This window comes from Petaurus breviceps, unplaced genomic scaffold, assembly GCF_028583685.1.
Source record: "Petaurus breviceps papuanus isolate PSGF00001 unplaced genomic scaffold, PetGlider_PUasm1.0 90842, whole genome shotgun sequence".
Lineage (NCBI taxonomy): Eukaryota > Metazoa > Chordata > Mammalia > Diprotodontia > Petauridae > Petaurus > Petaurus breviceps.
In genome coordinates this window covers 1484137-1503191 of record NW_027187358.1, presented here as the reverse complement: position 1 = coordinate 1503191, position 19055 = coordinate 1484137, and positions in this window count along the sequence as shown.

Genomic DNA, 19055 nt, shown 5'->3' with positions numbered 1-19055 from the left:
AATTTACAAGATGAATTCGAATATGCTGCAAATAGCACCATAATTTGGTCAATAATAAAATGGTTTACTAGCCATGTGTGACCTTGTAAAGTAGATCAAAAATAAATGTTATTTGATATATACTTGATTTAAAACACCCTCTTTTACTGAAATATGATCCTCTAAAACAAATTCTGTGATCTTATATGGATATGAACAAATAAAAATACAGTCTGAAGAAAAATTAGAACATGACAGAACAGGACAAAATTTCTATGATTTCATCAGTATAGGGAGCTCCATTGAGAGCACCCTTTCTCATAATGTACATCCGCAGTTTCTATGTGCTTTATAGTCATAGAGTTTCTTGGAGAGCTGAGCATTTCAGTAACTTGCCTGGGGTTACATATCTAGCATATGTCACCTGGAAGACCTGAAGCCCAGTTGTGATACAGGAGAGTTCCAGTGAAGAGCAGATCAACACAAGGATAAGAGGTAATAATTATTTATTACTATTCACAAGGAGAAGAGGAGAACAGGTGCTTACAGATCTCATCTCAGTGTGCCAGCCTCCATGGCCCTAGTCCCATTCAATTCAAACGTAGAGGTGCATCACAGTGGCTTTCATATGCTGGTCAAAGGCCCAGAGCCTCTGAATGCTCAAACTTATACAGGTTTTTAGACAAAGTCAACTGGTAGCAATAGGGGAATGCCCTGCTATAAGGGAAGATACTAGCATAGTTGGGACCAGTGAGTTGAAGCTACTTTACAAATTACCTAAAAGATATGAGGAATTTGAGGCAAACATATAGAGAATTTCACTCTGATTTGGCTAATCCAGTAAGTGACTGGGGTGGCAGAGAGCAATGATCAATTTCTGGCTTCATTACCTTGGTGTGTGAGTGTGTGTATGTATGTGTGTATACACACACACACACAAACACATATACACATATGCACACACATACACACATATATGCATTCACACATATATATGTGTGTATATATGTGTATATATCTATATCCATCTACCTATCTCTATCCATATCTCTATATATCTATCTCTATGTATCTTTATCTCTATCTGTCCATATATCTATATCTCTCTATATAAATATATACACATACACATATAAATGTACACACACATATATGCTGAAGGATTACAGCTATATCATCACTTAGCACAGAACCTGACATATAGTAAGCAACTAATATTTGATGGATTTTTGATATGCATCAAAATAGTTTTTACCAAAGCTTCCATGTTTGACCAAAGACATAATTAATTAATCAACAAGCGCTTATGAAACACTATGTGTCAGTTGTTTTACTAATCTCTGAGAACAAAAAAAACACTCTTTTTTTTTGTTTTTAAAGCAATCAGGGTTAAGTAACTTGCTCAATCAAGGTTACACAGTCAGTTATTTCTGGGTGTGGTGCTAAGTATCTGCACCCGGATTCGATCCCCAGGTCATCTTGACACTGGAGCCCGTGCTCTTACTCGCTGTGCTACCTGGCCACCCCACAAAAAAAAAAAAAAAAAAAGAAAAAAAAACATTCTTGATTTCAAGGAGTTGACATTCTAATGGGGGGAGAGAGAACATGTACATAATTAGGTACATACAAAATAGGACCACAAGGTGGCGCCATGGTGTGTAGAGTGCTCAGTCTGGAGTCAAGCAAACTCCTCTTTCTGAGTTCAAATTTGGCCTCAAACTTTTAGTAACTGTGAGACCCTGGAAAAGTCACTTAGCCCTGTTTATCTCAGTTTCTCATCTGTAAAATTAAGTCAGATATGACTGAAACATGACATGAAATGACTGAACAATAGTAACATACAAAATACATGAAGAGTAGGTAGAAAGCATTTTCTTTTTTTTGGTTTGTTTTGTTTGGAGGGCCGTTGGGGTTAAGTGATTTGCCCAAGGTCACACAGCTATTTGTGTTAAATGTCTGAGGCTGGATTTAAACTCAGGTTCTCCTGACTCCAGGGTCGGTTCTCTCTTCACTGCACCACCTAGCTGCCCCAAAAGCATTTTCTTTTAAAAGAAGGAACTAGCCACTGGGGTTATTTGTGGTAAGAGTATCTGGGAAAGGCTTCTTACAGAAAGTGCATTTGAGCAAAGTCTGGAAGATAGTCAGGTTTTTAAGAGGCCAAGGTGATGATGGAGAGCATTTTAGGAATGTGAAAGTCAACAGTAAGGCATGGAGATATGAGTTGGAGAGTCATGTGAGAGGCAAAGAACTGGAAATTAAAGAGATACCCATCAATTGGGGGATGACTGAAAAAGCTGTGGTATATATTTGTGATGGAATACTACTTTGCTCTAAGAAATAATGAGCTCAAGGATCTTAGAAAAACATGGATAGCTATGCATGAAATAATGAAGTGAAATGAGGAGAACTGAAAGAACATTATATAAAGTAACAGCAACATTGTTTTAAGAACAACGTTGAACAAATAAGTCATTTTAACTATTATTATAAATACTCAAATTAACTATAAAGGACATATTTAGGAACGTACTATCTGCATCCAGAGAAAGAACTAACAAATAGAAATATGTATAAAATGTTTTAACATACACATACATACATAATATTTATGTCTAAATCCATCTCTAGGGCAGGGGAGAAGAAAGGAAAAAAAGGGGGGGAAAGAAATTTACATGATAACTTTATTACATATTTAAAAGGAATAACAAGTTATATAATAGATTTACATTTTTCACATTTGTATCTTATTATACTAAGCTTCTTTTATTCTATAAATTAAAAATAAAATAAAAATTTTAAATATATATGCACATTAATGATATCTTTTGTCCTTACATTACCTAAAATTTCTCTATATCCTTTTCCCTAACTCCTTTCCAGAGAAACACTCCTTTAATAAAGAATTCTAAAAGAGGAAGAAAAAATATTTCAGCAAAATTCTGCCCATTCTTCATGTCACTTTCCTCTGAAGTTGAAATTTAGCATCTTGCTGTAATGAACTTCCACTAAGAAAAGATGTTACAATTTTGAGAAATCCAGAAAGAAAAGGGAGACACAACTTGTCATATGGATGAGTCACTGGTCTTGGGAAGAATTAGATTCAGATTTTGTCTCAGACATTTTCTAGCTATGCAGCACTGTACAAGTCAATTTACCATTCTGTGCCTCAGTTTCCTCATCTGTAAATAAGGATATAAAGGTAAATTAACTTTTAGGTCCCTTCCAGCTTTAAATCTATGACCATACAGTATAGAGGGTGATGGTAGTGAGAAGAAACATTCTATCTCTGCAAATGGTTCCAAATCCCAATTACTCATGAAAATTTAGCTAAGAAAATGTGTCTTGGAATGAGGTCTTTGCAGCTGCACACACAGACATCCAATTCAAACTCACATCTAGTCTTTATCAAAGAGGGAAAATAAAATCCTCTCTTAGTGATTGCCCTTGTCCCCTGGCTATTGTTCGTTGGCAGGAACAAAGAGGTTGAAGAAAGGAATTCTGCTGTATCTCCCTGTTAGAACATTCAGATCCCATGTTTACAATGCTCTTCCAAACCTCAATTTTTATCTTGCACATTTAAGGTCAATGTTCAGTTGTCAAGAGTCTGCTGCACTTGCCTAAGAGTAGTCCCCTTTGGGAAAGATTTCCTGCAGAATGTATGCTGTGTTTAAATCCATGCAGCTGTTTACCAGGGAGGAAGGAAGGTTCAAGCCTCCTGTCACTAGATCATGGCACTGGTGGTAGCATCTAGTTTCATTTAGGTCCACAAATACCTGAAGAAATAAGAACTGATGTACAATCCTAGCAAGTGGTGGCAAAACTGCTTTTCTAAGAGAGATTATGGGAAGACAGATAATGTATTAAAGCAGCTGTCTGATTCACAGAATCGACTGAAGAAAACATGGCAGGATAGGAAATAGGCTGTTAATATGATAAAAGTGATAGCTTGGAAAGAAAGGAAGGAGGGGGAAAACATAGCATCATCTGACAATAATTGTCACTCCAAAAAGGCATGGTAAAATAGAGGGATTCTTCCTGATCTCTCCAATGGTGATACTAGTTTTCTATTTTTCCTGACATTCTGCTTATAGATGAATTTTATTTTTATGTAGGCATATAAAATGACCAACATTGTGAATTTTATAAGGTACCTCTAATTAATAGTGGGATTATTTTATAAAATAGCTGTTAAAGAATAAAGCTAACAAGTTTTAAAGGAATCTACTCACACACAGAATTATTAAGTCCCTATAATGAGCTGTAGCAGCCAGAAAACTAACATTTCTTAGCACCTACTAAGTGTCAGACACTGTACTAAGCATTGATGATACAAAGAAAGGCGAAACAAACCCTCCAACAGAAAACAGAATTCAAAGCAGACACAGCCTGGTATGGAAATAGGGGGTGGGATTTGGAGTCTGGAAGACCAAGATCCAATCCCAACAAAGACACTCTAGCTATGTGACCCTTAGACATTCACTCTGACTCTCAGCCTCTGTAAAATGGTGGGGGGTGTACTCCCCACTCCATAGAGTTTTTCTGAGGCTTAAATGGGAAGGGCATAACCATTTATATAGCACCTACTATTTTCTGGGCACTGAGTTAAACGCTTAATAAGTATATCTCTTTTGATGCTCACAACAATACTGTGAAGCAGATGTTTTTATTTCCATTTTACAGTTGAGGAAATCGAGGCCAATAAGTGTTCATGGTCAGACAGTTAGTGATTGCCTGGGAGCCTAGAAGTGAACTCTAATCTTCTGACCAGCTCTCTATTCATGATGCCACCTAGCTGCCTCAGCTGGCAGTCGGCAACTGACTGGATCAAATAAAATAAAGCACATAAAAGCTAATTGAGTCTCTTTCTTTATAAGACGCTCAAGTATCATCTTCTACATGAAGCACCTTCTGATTCCCCCAACTTACAGTGCCCTACCTCCCAAGCTACTTTGGATTTAACTAATTTGGACATAAGTATATTTATTCCCTTTATATTTCTTCTGTATATTCACATATGTATTTATTGTCTTTATCAGTGTCATAGAAGCTCCTTGAAAGTAAGGATCATTTTATTCTTTCGTATTCATATTCCCAGCATAATGCTTGCCACATAATTGGTACTCAAGTACTGTTGATTGTCTGATTGTTTATAACAGATTTGCAAACTTTAAAGACATATAAATTCTAGTTGTTTTTCATTACTGAATAGGAGATTAATACCTTTTAAAAACATATTTTGTCAAAACATTCCCCAATTTATTGACACCCCCTTAGTGTCCGGTTTTTTGTACCTATAAAAAGCACTCATATAAATATATAGACACTGTATGCTATCCACTGAAACACTTAGCTGGCTCAAATATACAAATTAAAAATAAAGGACATATGAAGAAAGACATTATCTGCATCCACAGAAAGAACTGAAAAACAGAAGTATGTACAGAATAATTTTACATATATGCACTTATTTGTCTTTAATGGTTGCCATATCTAGAGTAGAGGAGGGGACAAGAGAAATTTACATGATAACTTTATAATATATTATTATTTAATTATGTTTATATATACTATACTTAAATATATGATATGTAATATACAGAAATATATTGCAAAAATTTAAAAGTAATAAAATATATTTCAGATTTTAAAAGAATAGCAAGTTATACATAGTAGATTTGTAATTTCATCTTTTTTATTATAATGCTATAGAAATGTTTTTTTATTCCATAAATTTAAAATAAAATAAGTTTCATTACCAAGAAAAAAGGAATATAGTAGAAATATAAGAAAAAGTCCTGCTCACAATTTAGCTAATAGGAAATCCAGGAGTTCTCTTGGTCCAATACTAAATTTTAATAAATATTGTATGATATAACTTTGGTCAATTTGTCACTGAAGCAAAGATAGATGCAAGAAGATATCCTACTCCAAATTACTGTTGATAACCAGTATAAGCATAGCTGGTGCTTGTGGCGTAAGCTTATTGTCCTTTGTTAGTATACAGTTACAAACTGCAGGGAATTCCTGCGCTGATACAGTCGCCAGAGCCAGAACACAGTGAGGGTATTTTCATAACAATCTCTCTTCAAAGTCAGATGATGTGTTCTCCTTTTAGACCTGTCAAAATGTATTCAATAACTAATAATAGGAGAAGTAAAAAAAAAAAATAGAAAAAATGGCAAAAGCAGAAGATAAGTTGTCCTTTTTAGGCTGGAAATCAAACATTCAGAACGTTAGCAATTTTTTCACTAAAGTTATCCTCAGATCACCAGTGGCAGTCAAACCACAGGGAGTCATTTGAATAGGGACCCAAGATGTGGAGCCCCTACCTCATGATATGGAACCAAAGATGCTGGATCACCTGAGGACCCATTTGGGGAAAGTACTCTCAGGAAGAATGGGGTAGGATAAGGAACTCACCCATTAGAGAGACAGAAAGATAGATAAAGATATATATATATATATATATATATATATATATGCATTCATGTATACGTATATATGCGTGCGTGCATGTATATGTATATATGCATGTATGTATATATATGTATATTTTGTACATGATGAAATATATAAAATATATTTTGTTACATGATGAAAAATGTAAAATATATTTTGTTACATGATGAAATATATAAAATATATGTGTATGCATATATACATGTGTATGTTTTTATATGGGTATGGTTATCTCTGACATAAATATATGTATTTTGTACATGTGTATTATGTTTTCCATTTAGTAAATTTGGGTGACATAGAAAAATGCTTCAATTGCCCTGGCTTAGGGAAAGCTCTGAAAATGTACTGCTGTTTCAGTGTTCATTTCTTCAGATGGGTTGTAGACAGTTTGCCTTAGTGTGTAAACCTAAGAAATGATTACTTTATCTAAAAGATATGTTCTAGAATCCTAGAGTTTCTTATCAGCTAAATGCAATATGACATTACAACCATCTGCCTCCTTCCCATATCCTCTGAAATGTATTGTGTTTAGTAACACACTAGGTGGGATGATTCTTCCTTTTCACTAATCATTTTATATCATTCTTCTTTGTATGGCTGAGGTTCAGTTTTTTTCAATGATAAAGCAAGGCATTCTTCTTGTTTGAGAGTAGGAAAAAGCAGTATATGGTATGAAAGAGATTTGAAAGATTTGTTTCTCTTTATTTGAGGAAGATAGAGACTTTAGGAGGCAATGTCAGGCAGTGAAAAGACCATTAGCTCTGGAGTCATTGTGAGACCTAAAATCAATTTCCCTTTATTTCCTGTGAGACTTTAGGCAGGTAATCTAACCTCTATAGGCCTTGGTTTCCTCCTCTGTCAAATGAGGTGTTAAGCTAGATGACGTCTGAGATCCACTTGCAACTTTATATCTATAATCCTATGACTTTACCTACTACATGCTGGATGTAAAGGCAAATGTATTCTCTCAGTATCCAAGTATTTGAATTATTAATTTTTGTTATGTGTTTCTTCAGGACATTCTACTCTTCTGCTACTACCTACCCATCTACTGGAAATAAGAACTGTCTGAAAGGGGTTCATGGATTTGTTTAATCCCTGTTTAATTTCTTTGTAAGCTTATGAACACCCTGTCACCCTTATCCATGAAAATTTGGCCCTGATTTACCATCAGATGTTCAACTTTCATTAGAATCAGCCTAAGCTAAGCTAAAAAAAAATCTCTCTTAAAGGTCAAAGTTCTTAATTAAATGAAAAACACATACAGTAGCATCAGCAAGGGGGAGGGGGAGAAGAAATGACTATAAAGCATGTGCTCATTCCAAGAGACATGCCAGAGATGTCAGGAACATCCAGATGACCCCATGCAAAGACGTCATGGCCCCACCTCATTCACTCCCTGATTGAGAGAAAACTGAAGGTGTCCTTTAGTGAGTTTTCACAAACAAATTAGATATTATTGCTTATTGGGAAGGCCTTGATTATGACCAGAGCCAGGATTTTAAGTCCATCACTAGGACCTGAGATCCATTCCCTTACTCCAGACTTCTATCTCTTCCTGTATGTAGTACTTCTCCTCCCCTCCCCCCAGGTTATCTTACCTTTATTTGCTTTGTACATATATATATATATATGTATACACACACACACACATATATATACATATATACATATTGTCTACCTATATGTGCATATTATCTCATCAGTCAGAAATTAAGTTCCTTTAGGGGAAAAACTGTCTTTCAGCTTTGGATTCCCAGATTCTAGCACTGTGTAAGCCACCATAGGAAGCAAGGCAAAGGCAAGATTTCATAAATACCCAATGCTCATCTGTGGATGCATCTGGTACCAAAGAAAAGTCCAATGCTGTAAAGATCAATATTGTGTAGGAACCAGGAATGTAAGATCTAGGAAGCAAGGGAAACTGAATAAGGTCAAACAGGAGATGGAAAAATAAAACAGCAACTTCTTAGATGTCAATGGACTTAAATGCATGGAAATGGGTGAATTTAATTCAGATGATCACTACATGTACTTCTGTGGGCAAGAATACCTTAAAAGAAATAGAATAGCCCTCAGTCAATAAAAGGGTGAGAGAAAAGCAGTACTGGTGTATAATCTCAAAAATGACAGAATGATATCTGTTCAATCCAATGCAAACCATTCAACATTGCAGTTAATACAAGTCTATGCTCCAACTACTGATTCCAAAAAGGTCTACAATGATCAGTGCTATTAAGACCTCCATTACATTGTCTTATAGAAATAGCACACACTCAAAGAGATGTCACATTTGTCATAGGTGATTTGTAATACTAAAGTAGGAAATCAGAAGATAATTGGAATAACAGGCAAGTTTGACCTTGGAGTACAAAATTAAGCAGCAGAGAGACTAATAGGGTTTTTGTCAACACAGCTAGCTGGTTGTAGTAAAAATATTCAACAACCCAGAAAGCGATTCTATACATAGACATCACCAGATGGTCAGTATTAAAATATGATTGATTATATACTTTGCAGCCCAAGGTGGAGAAACTCTATGAAGTCTGTAACAAGACTTGGAGCAGACTATGACACAGATCATAAGCTTCTTGTTGCAAAATTCAGATTTAAATTGAAGAAATTACTGAAAATAATTAGACTATTTGGGTATGACCTAAATAGCATCCCTTATGAATATAAAGTAGAAATAGTGAAAGATTTAGGGGATTAGATCTGCTAAATAGAGAGCTTGACACTCACCTTGCCAACAAAGGTCCCTATAGTGAAAGCTGTGGTTTTTCCAGGTACTCCTGGAAAAATGTATGGCTATGAGAGTAGGATTATGAAGAAAGTTGAGTGCCACAGAATTAGCATTTTTGAATTGTGCTGCTGAAGAAGACTTTGGAGAGTCCCTTGGACAGCAAGGAAGCCAAATTAGTCAATACTTAAAATTAATTCAGGCCATTCACTGGAAGATCAAATACTGAAACTGAAGCTTAAATAATTTGACCCCATAATGAGAAGACAGGACTCACTGGAAAAAAACCCTGATGTTGAGAAAGGTTGAAGACAAAAAGGAACAGGAGATAGCAGATGATGAGATAGATACATACTGTCATGGAAACAATGAACATGAACTTGGACAGATTTTGAGAGAGAGTGGAGCATAGAAGGGCTATAGTCTATGGAACCACAAAGAGTCAGACATGACTAAACAACTCAACAACAACAACAACAACAATTGTCAAATCCCAAGGTCAGTTAAGTTTATATATTCTGAGTTAACTTGAGAAAAAAGCAGTTTTGCTCAGGGCCAATATTCAAAGTGAATCTTCTTTTTTTAAGAAGGATCTTGGGGTGGCTAGGTGGTACAGTGAATAGAGCACTGGCTCTGGAGTCAGGAGGACCTGAGTTCAATTCTGGCCTCAAACACTTAACACAAAAAACACAAAAACTAGACCCTGGGCAAGTCACAACCCCAATTGTCTTCCAAAAAAAGGATCTTAAAGGTACTATTGATAGTAGTACTTCATATATATATGTGTAGATAGGTAGATATATATATGCACATGTGCCCATGTGTATGCATGTATGTATATAGCTGTATATATGTATGTATATTGTAATGGGAATGAAAACTTAAGATCTTACCTGCTCCTAGGCCCTTTGATAGGCTTAAGTGCACCTGAAGCCTGTGGTGGGAGGCTTGTTTTTCAGGAGATACTTTGTGATTGGGCAGTAGGTCAAGAGGGTTCTGAAATTCTCTGAGCCAGGAGAAGACTATATAAATCCTTATGTAAGGCTTTGTTTTGGGGCTCACTTTGAAAAGTGTTGTATGATTTGACCAGATGAGACTCTGGACAGCTGTCGAGCCCCCTGGCTTTGAAAACCCAGATGTTGATACTTCCCTATCTGGTAACTGTGACTAGGTATGGATGTATGTAATGGTCAGACATTTGGAGGCCTGTCTGCTTGAAATCTTTCTGTTTTCTTGTAACTTCTGTCTGTATACTCTGTAGTTCTAAGTGCTGACTTTTTCCCCTGAAGTAGGTAAATGATATGTTTGACTGATTCAAACAAGATTGTTAACCCATTTTGAGTTGCTTTACTTTAGAAAAGCAGATCTAAGAACCTATATTGGCAGCCACCCTGGGTATGCCAGGTGCTCGCCGCTACATATATATATATATATATATATATGTGTGTGTGTGTGTGTGTGTGTGTGTATGCATGTGTATATATATATAGTTAGTGGGAGTTTATATGTATTTTATATACATATATAGTATGTATGCATGTGTAAACATTTATATGTGTGGATATAGATGTATGTATGCATGTATATGCACATATATGTGTGTGAGTGTATAAATATATGTATGTGTGTATATATTTTTTTCTGTAGTAATCTTGATTAGATTTAAGTATCCGAAGATATACTTTCGCAGGTAGGAGTACTATAAATACCTAGGAGTCCCTAAATGCCTGTATTAATTTCCATAACATCTTAGTGCTTTTAGTTGTTGAACCAAAAATTAAAATAGAGCTGGTACACAGAGATAGACAACATAATTTTGGCTTTTATAGTTCTGTGCTCATAAACATTTAACAACTGGCTCTCTGAAAAAAAAAGTATACACAACATACTTTTAAGTTTATTTTGCATAAACATCTTCTCCAAACTTTCTTAAGTCTAGACATTCAACAGGAAAACAACTCACATATCTATAGACTTAACCAATTTCTGAGATGTAGATAATTATACTGAATATTTAACAATCAGTGCTCAAGGATCAGTTCTAATTGACTCTAGCCCTGCTTTGATCACACTAGATTTAGAGGAGCCATAGGGTTTTTTGTTTGCACTGTAAGCATTTTTCTCTTAGAAGGAAGAGAGAAACAAGGAAGAATGGAGAGAGAAAGGGAAATCAGAGATGAGTGACAAATGGAAGGAAATGAAATGAAAGAAACTGATTTTGACCTGTGTGTGTAGTTTGGAAAAGGTCAGGGCCCCTTGCTCCTTGGACCACCTGCATGTTCAACCCTTAGTAGGCTCTTGAGTAAACTCCTACAAACTCTGATGTGCTTCATTGGGTTGGAGAGACAGATTCCCTTATCCCTTTATTAAAAAAAACAATAAACTGGAAAAGGGATAATATCAGAATAGACAAGAGTCCATTAATAAAAACATAAGGAATAATAAGGGGATAAATTGCAATAATGACTACTTTAATCCTCAAAAGCTATTCATAATATGATTGAAATGATCATTTTTCCAAAACAATCTTCAGATTCAATTCAAAAACATATCGAACAATTCTTATGCACAGGGGAAAATAGAAAAGAGAAATTTTCCATCCCCAAGGAGATTACCTTCTATTTCAGGAAGCATATGCATAGCTGAGGAAAATAAGCCATTTATAATTAATATAATTCTAGGAGATAAAAATTTGTAAACAGAGATATAAGGATAAGCCTCATAAAGGAGGTTGCTCCTGAGAGGCACTTGAAAGGAAACTAGTGATTCAGAGATGTGATGGTAAACTAGAACAATCTAGCTAGAGGGAACTATAGGTCATAAGAAGGAAAAATGCCCAAATTATTCCGTTTCCTACTGAGTCAATGTATCTCCAATAATGTGAACAATAAAATTCCTGAACACATTTCTGTATTTCGATCTTGATCTCATCACCTCTAGAAATGTGCAAAAGTAGACTCCCCACAGGGACAGTGTCTATTACTCAAGTCACATGACTCAGTAAGAGTCACAGTGCAATATTCTTCCCATGCAAATGCTCATGCTAACCTTAAGGTCTAATTTGCAACATCTATCTGGTATTACAAGCTCACACTCTTCTTAATTAAACTGCTAGACTATCTCAGTGGTCTTTAGGGATGGGAACAAAGCCAGCACAGACATTTCCACTTGCATAAAAAATGGAATTAGAAAAGATAGGCTATAGAAACCAAAGTCAAATAACCAGTTAACTCTTGCAGGCAACTCAAAATCAGGTGTTGAGAATGAAAAGTACTTTAACTGGTTGACTCTGTCATTAGCGTAAGAGAAATGTCTTTTCCTGGTTCCTCTCAGTTAAAAAAAAAAACATACCTTGTATTTATTTTAGATATTCTTGCCTTTGTACATGTTCTCTCTTCCAAGAAAATTCAAGTTCCTTGAAAGGAAGTATTTTTGCATGCATGTCTTGAAACTCCCAGCTTCTACTACTGCAGTGTCTGCACATAGTAGGCACTTAAACAATTGTTGATTGATTAACATTCCAACTCTAATTTGCATTTTGGCATTTAAGCCAAACTCTATCTCTGTCTTCATTTTTGAAAGGGAACATGGAATATCAAATGTTTCCACTAAAAAGAAATATAGGATACTTAAATATTGGTCAAAAGAGATCCTGGGAATAATAATGGGCATAACACTTGAAAGTTTGCAAAGGGCTTTCATAGATTATTTCATTTAAACCTCATACCAACTTTGTGCAGTAGGTACTAAAGATAATATTATCTTTTTTTTTTCATTTATAACTTCTCATTTCCCTGTGATTGCTGAGTCCTATCTTGAGGATATTCAAAAAATTATGAAGAGATGAAATGCTGTAGTAGTGGATATAATTCAATTCAATAAACATTTATTAAACACATCTAATAGTACTAGAACCATGTCAGGAAGCAGAGGTAAAAATAGTAAAACAAAATTGTATCTGCTCTGGATTTTACATGGGGTGGGAGAAAAGGAGGAAAAGAATGACTGGAAGTACATCAGCAAATACCTGATTTCTTGAATCCAATTTCTTGAATACCAAATTCTTGAAAAAGCAAATGAAGGCTGCACTTTTAAACTATAGGTATAAACTCACAAAAGCATAGATCACATTATTAATGAAATAGTTTGGATCATTTGAAAGGTGAAAAGTGCTTACTACAAACCAGTACAAGTTCATCAAAAATAAATTATACCACCATAAATACATGCTCCTTTTTCAGCCAGGTTATTAAACTGGCAGCTCAGGGGAGCTATATAAATATTGTATGCTAGAATGTTAATAAAGAATTTGACAATATCTCTCACAACATCCTTGTTGACAAGAGGGAGGAATATGGTGTGTGATAGTATAATGAGGTCAATTTGTGACTGGTTAAATAATTGAACTCAGAATTCCAAGACTGTCAGGTCCAAATGCTCTGCCACTTTATTCTGTCTAAAGCCTTATTTTGTTCTTTTCAACCATTCTGTCAATGCCTGAGATGAAATGAAGCTTTAAATGATACTTAACATGAAGTATAACAGAATAATAAAAGATCTTGACCGACTGAAACAATGGTCTATATGCATTAAGATGAAATTCAATAAGGATGAATGGAAAAATCTTACAATTGGGCTCAAAATGTCAGTTGTCAAAACATACAATGGGCAGTGGGATACATGAAAAACATCACAGGGTTTTTAGTGAAATTCAATTTAATAGGAGTCAAAGAATGACAGAGCAGAGGCTAGAACTTTTGTCACTAAAGGATGAGTACAAGGACCTGGAAATGTTTACTTTGAGAAAATAATATGAGACACATAATCGCTTCTTTTCAGTATTTGCAGGGTTTTTTTTTTATTTTACTTATTTTTATCTCTTCTTCCCACAGTCCCTTCCACATTAAAATATTTTTTTTAAATAAAAACACTCACATTAGCATTTATAGTACAGAAAAAAAACATATTTCCACACTGGATGCATCAAAATAAATTCCCATTCTGGATTTCAAGTCCATTACCACTCTGGCAAGAGATAGTGGTATGTTCCTTCTTCAGGCTTCTGGACTAAATACGATTGTTCCGATGACAACATAGATTTTCAAAGTAATTTTTCCTCTCTGATCTTGTTGTCATTTTGGATATTATTTCCTCAGTTGTCTCCATTTCACTCTGTATCAGGCCTTTCTAATGTTCTCTGGACACTACCCATTTTGTAATTTCTTACAGCAAAATAGCATTCCATCACATTGCTATATGACAATTTGTTTAGCCATTCCCCAATGAGTCAGCTCCCCTTCAGTTTCTAGTTTTTGGTTACTATGAAAAGAGCTATTATAAATATTCACATAACTATGGGTCTTTTCTCTCTTTCTCTGAACTGCTTTGGGAATATGTTTAGTAATAGGATTTCTAGGACAAAGGGCATGCAGACTTTAGTAACTTTGGAGGCATGGTTCCAAATTAGTTTTCTGAATAGCTGAACCATTTCACAGCTCTATCAACAGGGTTTTCTCATAGCCTTTCAATATTTCTCATATTTTTTATCATCTTTGAAAATATGATGGGTGCAAGGTAGAAATTCAGAAAAGTATTAATTAGCATTTCTCTAATTATTATTGATTTAGAGCATTTATTGATATGATTTATTGATAGCTTAGATTTTTTCTTTTGAAAAATGTCTGCACAGTCGTCAAAACTACTTGGTACTGGCTGAGGAATAGAGTAGTGGATCAGTGGAATAGATTGGGTACACAAGACTCAGCAGTCAATGAGTATAGTAATCTACTGTTTCATAAACCCAAAGACCCCACTTTTGGGGATAAGAACCCACTATTTGACAAAAGCTGCTAGGAAAACTGGAATGTAGTATGGTGGAAATTGGCCATAGATGAATATCTAATACCGTATACCAAAATCAAGTCGAAATGGGTGCACAATCTAGGTATAAAGGCTGATACTGTAAGTAATCTTGGAGAGCAAGGAATAGTTTACCTGTCAGATTTATGGACAAGGGAAGATTTTATGACCAAATAAGAATTAGAGAGCATTATGAAATGCAAAATGGATAATTTTGCTTACATTTAATTGAAAAGTTTCTGTACAAATAAAGCCAATGTAACCAAGATTAAGAGAGAAGTAGAAAGTTGGGAAAGAACTTTTACAACCAGTGTGTCTGATAAAGGCCTCACTTCTAAAATATGCAGAGAATTGAGTCAAATGGGTTCTTTACTTTGGTACTAGTTTGTTTTATAAACAAATATAGTAAATATGTATTTATAAATGTTCAATTTCTTTTTCAGATATTGAAAAATATTTGAACATCTTTTGTTCTCCACATAGCTTATATTTTAGTAAATATTCAATCAATATTTCTTGGCAGAATAGTTTATCATAACCTCTTTTATTCACACTTCAATTGTTGTGAATTATACCTTTTTATTTTTGATATAATGGTTTTAATTAGACTAGTCAGCTGACTATTTTATTAAAGCTCTTCTTTACTATATTGATGTCTGCTTTTTCCTTTCAATTTTTTTTATCTATTCTTTAACTTTAAATTTTCTACTTTGTGGCTGAGTTGTTTAATTTATTTAAAAGTAAATTAAAGAAATTAGAGTTCTGAGAATCATTTATTTCTTTTCCCCCATTAGCATGGAAAAGATTCATCCTACATTTCCCTTCCAATCAAACTAAATAATTATGTATACCTTTCTGTATTTTTCTTTTCTCTTGCATTTCCTTCTTAAAATAACTGCTTGATTCTGACCTTTTAATCTGGCATTTGTGGAAATACTTTGTTTCCCCCATAGGATTGTGCTTAATTTTGTTGGATAGGATATTCTTGGCTATAAACCTTTATCTTGAATATTGGATTCCAAGCTCTACTCTTCCTTATGTAGCAGCTGTCAAATCTTCTGTGATTCTTACTATGCTTCCTTCATATTTGAATTATTTTGTTTTAAACTACTTGTAACATCTTTTATTCACCTGGAAGCTCTAGACTTTTGTTATGACATTCCTGGGAGTTTTCATTTTAGCTTGAGGTTATAGGTGTATTCCTTCTATTTTCTCTTTGTTCCCTGGTTCTAAGAATGCTAGATGATTTTCATTTATAATAATTGAAAATATAGTGTCAAAGGTATTTTGGGATATCATTTTCAGATAGTTTGAAAATTCTTATATTATTTCTCCTTAACCTGTATTTTGATTATTTGTTTTTAATAATTTATTTCTTATATTTTCACCTGGGTTATTATTATTATTTTTAAAGCAATCGGGGTTAAGTAACTTGCTCAAGGTTACACAGCCAGTTATTTCTGGGTGTGGTGCTAAGTATCTGAGCCCGGATTTGATCCCCAGGTCCTCCCAACACTAGGGCCGGTGCTCTTACTCACTGAGCCACCTGGCTGCCCCTAACCTGGGTTATTTTAAAATTTTGTTTTAGTATTTCTTGATAACTTATTTAATTGTTTTCTCTTTGTGTCATTCTAATATTCAGGAAAGATGGCACTACTGTCCTGGGTAATGTTCAATTCTGGGAAGAAATGAAGCACTATGAAGTCATTGAACAGTTAACAAAAGAAATTTAAATTTTATCTCATGGCATAGATAATAAGGATACAATGCCACTTAACTTCCCTTGACATAGCCCTTCTATTCTCTTTATGGAAATATATCTGATTATTAAATAAAGCTATAAAGTAAAGGACAAGGGGAGTCTTGTGATATTCAGATATGTACCAGGTCTAAGAGGCCCAAACACTTAGTGACTTGGTTTTTTTATGCCCCTTGATGACCAGGAAGCAGCATCAAGGAAGTTAGGGTCAGACCAGTCCTGGTGGCAGCTTTGCCTTCTTTTTGGGAAAGCTAAATCCTAAGGATTAGGAAAGAGAAGAATTCTGGGCCTCCTCATAATGTGGCTGTTGGAAAGATGCATTAGGAAAAGGATGTTCCTATCATATAATGCATTCAGTCCTTGGCTGATATTTTCTATTTATTCAAAAATGTCAGTTCCCTTTGCCATTTTTTCCTTGCTAACTATTCCAGTTTATATATCATATATTCTTTACCAGGTAGTTTTCATGACCTGAACATTATTTTTTCCTCCAAGGTTTTAATTGGACTCATGAGATCATACTTCCTCAGGGTTTGCCTCCTGGATCTCTCAGTCCTCAGAATATTCAATATTTTTCTTGATTTCCTCATTTCAGCAGTCTCAGTGTTTAGAGGGGGGTAAGATGGGGTGGGGTGTGTTTGAGTAAGACTGCTTCTACATTCCTGAATGGAAAGGCAGACTGTCTGATTATGAGTATAGTGTTCAAACCTTCATCTCACTTTCAAGGAACTGGACTGCTTCTGTACTTGGCTCTTCCTAGATAATCTCTGTTGTCAAAAGACTGAGTTGTCAGGAATGATAAACTAGGTTCTAAGAGTAAAAAGCAAAACAAAACAAAACTGAAATTATCCCTGTCCCCAAAGACTTTACATTAGTCAGCTAACACTATGATGGACTGCCTAATTGGATCTCTCCAAAGCAAAGACAGGATAACCATTAGTCAGCAATATTGTCAATGAGACTATATTTTGTCAGCAATGGGTCAGACTATGTGGCTTAGGAAGCTTCTTCCAAATCTGAATTTCTATGATTTTTATGAGCCTGTTAATTTAGACTTTTAGGGGGTTATGTCAGTCAGACAAGTAAAATATAACAACACAGGATGATCACATAGGGAGGAAAGGTCATTAATATGTCAGACCATTTTTATCTGTCAACACACTCCCTGAAATGGAAGTGAGGAAGGTAGTATAACTATATTTGTCTGCTGATGCGTACTTGACTATTTTTGAAAGAAATATTGAAAGTCTGGTACCGAATGAACACTTACTCAATTCACAATCATATGAAAATTAGATGAATATGCCTACATTTGGACTATATTCAGCAAGCAAAATTCAATAAGCTTGTATTGCTTTTTTAAAGTGCTGTTGTTTCAGACCTTTTGAAATGAATTTGGTTTATTTTTTTCTGTTTTACAAGACAACTACATATTATTGGAATGATAAAGCACAACATCTTGGTTCATTTATTACCCACAAAGGCAAGCTATTTTTATGACCTTTATGTTTAGCATATAGCAAAAGCACAGATTGCACCAAATTTATTTCAGGCATGACTAGGAAGATTCATATACATGGAGAGAGGAGCATGAAAAATGTAATCTTAAATGCTAGTGAATGAAGATTTGTGGAAATTACATCACCAACACCCATCTTCTCAGAAACTGGAGATCATGAAAATAGAATAAGTGAAGAATTAAAAAAGAAATTTTAGGATGAGTGATGGATATTATTAAAGTAATCTGTACATAACAGCTTAATTATTTAGGGGCAAATGGATTTTAAGAGAAGATTTAAATAATCAAGCTCTGTGTAGATGATGTGTTTCTTGAACTATTGCTTTTTTTGGGAAAGTAAGATGCTCTATCCTAAGAACACCTCTATTTTGCAAATTTAAAAAATGAGCCAAAAGTTTTACATAAGCCATTTCCTAAAAGAACAAGGAACTATATCATTAATGAAAATATTTGCTTAATTAAGAATCTGTTAAGATGCCATTGATAAATCTAGCATATTTTCAATTAATAAGCATATTGTTATTGTTCAATAGTTTTCAGCTGTGTTCAACTCTTTATGACCCCATTTGGGGTTTTCTTGGCAAAGAAACTGAAGTGGTTTGTCATTTCCTCCTCCAGGTCATTTTACAGATGAGGAAACTGAGGCAAACAGGATTAAGGGACTTGGACAGGGTCACACAGATAGTAAATATCTGAGGCTAGATTTCAACCTAGGTCTTCCTGACTCCAGGTGTACT